The following is a 6,852-nucleotide window of genomic DNA, read 5'->3' as shown; positions in this document are numbered from 1 at the left end:
AATAATAATAATAATATTTATTAAACAACAATGAAAAGTTTCCCAATTGAAAAAAAAAAAAAGACTCAGGACTGGATGGCTTTACTGCTGGATTGTACCAAAATTTAAAAAATAACTACCAATTCTTCTCAAACTATTCCAGAAAATTGAAGGGAAGAGAATTCTTCCAAACTCATTCTATAAGGCCAGAATTAACCTGATACAAAACCAGACAAGGATACAACAACAAAAAAATAATATTGCAGGCCAGTATCCCTTATGAACATAAATGGAAAGTTCCTCCACAAAATACTAGCAAACTGAATCCAACAGCGCATTCATAAGATTATTTACTAACACCAGGTGGGATTTATTCCAAGGATGCAAGACTGGTTCAACATATGCAAATCAATAAACATAATACATCCCATCAACAGAATAAAGGACAAAAATCATGATCACCACAATAGATGCAGAAAAACAGTTGATAAAATTCAACATCCCTCCATGATAAAAACTCTCAAACAATTAGGTTTAGAAGAAGGAACACACTTCATCTTAATAAAGGCCATATATGACAAATCCACAACTAACATTGTACCGAACAGGGAAAGGTTGGAAGTATTTTCTCTAAAACTGGAAGAAGACAAGAATGCTTACCCTCACTACTCTTATTCCATGTAGTACTAGAAGTTCTAGCCAGAGCAATTAGGCAACAGAAAGAAATAAAGACATCCAAATTTGGAAGGAAGTCAAATTGACCATGTTTGCGGATGACATTCTCTTATATATAGAAAAATCTAAAGACTCCACCCAAAAACTCTTAGAATTGATATACAAATTCAGTAAAGTTGTGAGATACAAAATCAACCTACAAAAATCAGCAGCATTTCTATACACCAATAATAAACTATCTGTAAAAGGAACCCCACTTATAATAGCTACCCCCCCAAAAAAAACCCACCTAGGAGTAAATTTAACCAAAGAGGTGAAAGATCTCTAGACTACAGAACACTAATAAAAGAAATTGAAGAGGACATAAAAATTGGATAGATAGACTACAGAACACTAATAAAAGAAATTAAAGAGGACACAAAAATTGGATAGATATCCCATGTTCATGGCTTGGAAAAATCAATACTGTTAAGATTCCATACTACCCGAAGCAATCTACAGATTCAATGCAATCCCTATCGAATTTTCAATGGTATTTTTCATAGAAATGGAAAAAAAAAAAAAAAAACTCTTAAATTTGTTAGGAACCATAAAAGACCCCAAATAGCCAAAGCAATTGTTTGTTTTATTTTATTTTATTTCATTTTATTTTTGAGACAGAGTCTCCCTCTGTCACCCAGGTTGGAGCACAGTTGCATGATCTCATCTCACTGCAATCTCTGCCTCCTGGGTTCAAGCAATTCTCCTGCTTCGGCCACCTCAGTAGCTAGAATTACAGGCATGCACTACCATGCCCTATTTTTAGTAGAGATAGGGTTTCACCGTGTTGGCCAGGCTGGTCTCAAACTCCTGACCTCAAGTGATCCACCTGCCTCAGCCTCCCAAAGTGCTGGTATTACAGGCATGAGTCACTGCTCCTGGCCAAGCCAAAGCAATTCTCAGCAAAAAGAACTGGAGGGATCACACTATTTTACTTTAAAATATACTATAATGCTATAGTAAAACAGCATTGTGTTGGCATTAAAGCAGACACATAAACCAATGGAATAGAATGGAGAACCCAGAAATAAATTCACATGTTGATGGGCTACTAATTTTCTATAACAGCACTAAGAGCATAAACTGAAGAAAGGACACCCTTTTCAATAAATGTTGCTGGGGAAACTGGATATTCATATGCAGAAGAATGAAACTAGAGCCCCATCTATCATAATATACAAAAAGTAACTGAAAATGAATGAAATCAAAGACTTAAATGTAAGACCCCAAATGAAACTACTAAGAGAAAATGTAAGGGAAATGTTCTGAGCAAAGATTTTATGGATAAGACCTCCAAAACACAGTCAACAAAGGCAAAAATAGACTAATGGGATTACATCAAACTAAACATTTCTGTGCAGCAAAGGAAACAACCTTTGTCTTTCCAAAGGAAACAAAAAACTACAGAATGGGATAAAATATTTGCAAATGATTTCTCTGACAAGGAATTAATATCTAGAATATACAAGGAACTTAAACAGCAAAAAGTCAAATAATCTGATTTTTAAAATTGGCCATTGATCTGAACAGATGCTTCTCAAAAGAAGACATAAAATGGCCACTAAGTATTTGAAACAGTGCTCTGTGTGACTAATGATTAGGGAAATGCAAATCAAAATCAGTGAGAGATTATCTCACACCAGCTAGAGTGGCTATTATCAAAAAGAGAAAAAAATAACAAAGCTAGCAAGAATGCAGATAAAAGGAAACTTTAAAAAAATTCAGCTTTTACTTTAGATTCAGAGGGTACATGTGCAGGTCTGTTACAAGGGTATGTTGCATGATGATGAGGTTTCAGAGTATGACTGAGCCCCTCTCCCAGATAGTGAGCATAGTACCCAATATGTGGTTTTGCAACCCTTCCTTCCTCCTTCTCTCCCTCCTCTTATACTCCGCAGTGCCTAGCATTCCCATTTTTATGCCCATGTGTACCCAATGTTTAGCTCCCACTTATAAGTGAGAAACTGTAGTATTTGGTTTTCTGTTTCTGTGTTAACTTGCTTAGGATAATGGCTTCCAGCTGCATTCTTGTTGCTGCAAAAGACATGACTTCATTCTTCTTTTTATGACTGCGTGGTATTCCATGGTACATACACACCACCACATTTTCTTTATCCAATCAGCCATTGATGGGCATCTAGGTCGATTCCATGTCTTTGCTATTGTGAATAGTGCTGTAATGAATGTATAAGTGCATGTCTTTTTTTTGGCAGAACAATTTATTTTCCTTTGGGCATATACCCAGTAGTGGGATTGCTGGGTTGAATGGTAGTTCAAATTTTATTAACAGTTCTTTAAGAAATCTCCAAAGTGATTTTCACAGTGGCTGAACTAATTTACATTCACACCAACAGTGTATAAGCGACAAAGAAAATTCTCACACAGGAAGGAATGTAAATTAGTACAGCTATTATGGAAAGCAGTATGGAAGTTCCTTAACAGGCTAAAAATAAAACTACCATATGATCCAGTAATCTCACTACTGGACCTATATCCAAAGAAAATAAAATCATATGTCGAAGAGATACCTGCACTCCCATCTTTACTGCAGTTTCATTTATAATAATGAAGATATGGAATCCACCTAAGTGTCTATCAACAGATGAAGAGATAAAGAAAATGTGGTATATATAGACAATAATATGCAGCCATAGAAGAGAATAAAATCCTATCATTGGTGGCAACATGGATGAGCCTGGAGGACATTATGTTAAATGATATAAGCCAGGCACAGAAAGACAAGTTTCATATATTCTCACTTACATGTGGGAGCTAAAAAAGCTGATCTCAGAGAAATAGAGAGTAGAACAATGGTTACTAGAAGCTGAGAAGGGTAGGGAGATAGAGGTTGATCAATGAATACAAAATTATACATAGATAGGATAAATAAGTTTTAGTTTTAGTTTTCTACAGCATTGTAGGGTGACTATAGTGCACAATAATTTATTGTACGTTTTCTTTTTTTTTTTTAAAGAAGTACCACTATTTTATGCATTCTATGAAGGTAACAATTATGATAGCACAAATTTAGTGACAACTTGCAGGACAAAAGGAGAAAAAGTACTACTACATTAAATGTACACCCATGTTAAGAAGTATCCTGATTACAATATGAAAATGTGAGAAAAATACACCTCAGAATGAAGGAAATACTACAATTGTTCTTTCAAACCACAATCCTTTTCTTCCCCCTTAGAATACACTCCCCTTGTGGCATGAAGTCCAGCTTGAAGAACATCGCTTTAACAAACTAGAAGACCGATTTCTAAGATGTTCAGTAAAACACTTACAAATAGCAATAATATATTAACATTGTATTAAATGCTGTAAATTTGGACACAAACTAAGCTTGTAAGGAGTTTTCTATAACCCTTTCCAGCGTCTAAATCATACTCCCTGGAGAATATCACTCACCTTCTAAGTCACGACTATAAACAAGTTTGTTAAGTCAAACAGAAAACAATATTTAAATGGAAAACCTAAGCTGCATCCATTTGCTACCTAAGTTCTTCTGACACGCAGAAATCAATTTGAAAATATTTAAGAAAACATTAGCTTCAATCAATCTCCTTGTCATCCTTGTTCTTCTGATACATGGATAATTCATTGACACAACTGTATGACCTGCTTTATTTCACTTACTCATTTTGAAAATAATACACCCATCCAATGACTATTTCTAGAGCCATATCATGTCAAGCATTGCTTTAGGACAAAGATATAGCAATATTTAAGGACCTATATGCCCCTGACTACGCTAAGGATACATATGTCTCTGCTTTCCAGGGTATCACATGATCCAGGTATCTCTCCCTAGTATGGTCAACAAGGAATAAATAAGATGCATTTCTTGGTTAGAACTGTTAAAGCTTACATCTGCCTCTTCCTAATCCCTTCTCAACTAACCCAGCTTAATTCTAGCACAGCATGCAAATCATGCCAAACATGACTCCATGCAGAAAACTATCAAAATGACACCACAATGTATCACCCTTAACTGATTTTAAGGGTTCTTTGTTTCTAAGATTCTCAAGCAGATCAGTATCATGTCCTAAAGGTAAATAAACCTTTCTTGCTACCTAAAGAAAATGTATCCCATATTCCGATTCACAGCACACAATCTGTATTCTGATAGAAGTAATATGAGATAACCACCTAGGTGTGGTGGTTCCCAAACTTGGCTACATTTTAGAAAGCCTGGAAAACTTAAAAATCACATTGTTCAAGCGCACTCCAGTAAGCAGCCAAGTTTGAGAACCACTGATGCAGAAAACTTGGGAAAGGAGCTGCTTTCCAATGATCTGTGGATTAAAGGTACACTAACATTTCCTTCCACCATGAGCAGTGAGCTTCCTGAACACTGCTTCACTAAGAATTATTATGGACCTACTTAGTATTTAAGGGAAGTGTCAAATGTAGGGGAGAAAGCACAAACCTGAACATATAGAGGGCCAAATATTATCTCAAATTAAATGCCAGAAAGTAAAATAAAAATAATAAAGCTTTAAAATTTTATCTCAAAGTTTGTTAGAAATTGATGTTATCAAGAGTCAAGTTCCCACTCCTCAGTATCTGAAAAGTAAGAGACGGAGGGAAAATAACAACCCTCAGGCTGGCTTGTGAAGGGTTTTTGTTTAATACATCTGAAAAGAATGCATATACAAAGAATTGAGACGTGAGAAAGCATTGGTTCAACACTAATGAATCTACAAGAATTAGGATTGGGAAGGTGGGAAAGATTACAACATTTTTAAAAATTGGAAACTGCAACCAAAATAAGCTGATAAAATCCATATTAACACTTACTAAGAGTCTTCATTAAGACTCTTTCCATGATTTTTATTAAACTAGAGAGCCTCACCTGGCTGCTCTAGTGTTCCTCATATGCAAAACAGAAATAAGGGGATTCCCCTGACTGGTCCCCATGTTGTTAAGTGTTCTCCCCACCCCCACCCTACCCCCAGCTTCTTAATGAAGCAGGCCTCCAGCCTCCTAACTTGAGAGGATGTGAATCATTCCACAGATGTCTGTCTTCTAGCACCACCCCTCACATTTCCTCTGCATACCAGGTCTTCAGCTGCATTCTAGGAACACCATATACTACTGAGCTGCAAAGCATATAAGACAATGACTAAGAGGGAAAAAATTTTTTTAAATTACAAACTCAATTCATTTGGTGCATTTCAAAGGTGCAATACTTTTCTTCATTTATCAGTGAAACAAGTTAGAAATCAACTTCCCCAAAAAAACAGTGAATGGCAAACAAATGTCCTTGAAAGTCACAGTCCCATATAGTGCATCCTGGAAAAGAGGAGGGGCAAGACAGGCTCCACCCACTTCCATGAGTTTCATCAAATACTGGATCTACTCACGGGTGGAGAGAAAAGGCAACTTTCTAAAAGGAGTATGTTATTAAATGAGGCATTTACTATACTCCTTCCTAAGAGCACCAGATGGGGAACATGTTTTCTAAACTAGATCTAGGAAGTGGAATGTGGAATCAATCCATCCTCCTCCCCTTAAGGGCTATCCACTGGTTAATGAATTAAAAGCAAGACTGAAAAACAAACCCCACACACACTCCCCCCCAAAAAAAGAGGAGAAAAAAAAAACAAAACACTAAGATGTCCCAAATGTCTCCAGAGTGGAACCAGGGAGCAGCTTCAACAATTCCAATTACTCTGTTACAGTCATCCACAAGCATGCCTTGCTTTTAAACCAAAAAAAAAAAACCTTTCTTTTTTTTTGAAACAACAAAACAGAAACTAGTACTAATCACTTTTCTGACAACACACAATTACTCAAAATTAACTAGTACTGGGAGGGCAAAGGGGGGCCATACCTATGGGCCTTGCATGTGGGTAGGTGCAGGGCATTTGTCATTACTACAAAAACAAATTTTAATTTTTAATCTTTAGTTTGATTTAAACATTGCTTTTAGTATGATGCCGACACCAGCTGTGCAGAAAGGACTCTGGAGAGATGTTCATAGCAGCACACACCTGCGGCTCTTCTTCGGTTCTGGAGGCTCCAGGGCAGCCAATATTGCTTCGTCAAATACATTCTTTAGGCCTTTCAGTGTAAGTGCAGAACACTCCACATACTTGACAGCCTTCAGGTCATGGGCCAGCTTTTCAGCAGTCTCTGGAGTGATAGGCT

General features: G+C 36.5%; 1 protein-coding gene and 1 pseudogene across 2 annotated transcripts in view; one reads left to right on the top strand and one right to left on the bottom strand.

Annotated features, from left to right (window-relative positions):
- The window catches only part of CD38 (CD38 molecule), a 73,352-nt gene that overhangs the window by 30,464 nt on the left and 36,036 nt on the right, over positions 1 to 6,852 (top strand). The window lies entirely within an intron of this gene.
- The window catches only part of LOC105516581, a 919-nt pseudogene continuing 514 nt past the window's right edge, over positions 6,448 to 6,852 (bottom strand). The window contains exon 2 of the transcript XR_001002508.1: positions 6,448 to 6,835. The product of XR_001002508.1 is annotated as a cell division control protein 42 homolog pseudogene (transcript). The remainder of the gene's footprint in view (positions 6,836 to 6,852) is intronic.

This window comes from Colobus angolensis, unplaced genomic scaffold, assembly GCF_000951035.1.
Source record: "Colobus angolensis palliatus isolate OR3802 unplaced genomic scaffold, Cang.pa_1.0 Scaffold284, whole genome shotgun sequence".
Classification (NCBI taxonomy): domain Eukaryota; kingdom Metazoa; phylum Chordata; class Mammalia; order Primates; family Cercopithecidae; genus Colobus; species Colobus angolensis.
Note: the sequence above shows the minus strand (reverse complement) of the source record. Positions and strands in the feature narration are given on the sequence as shown.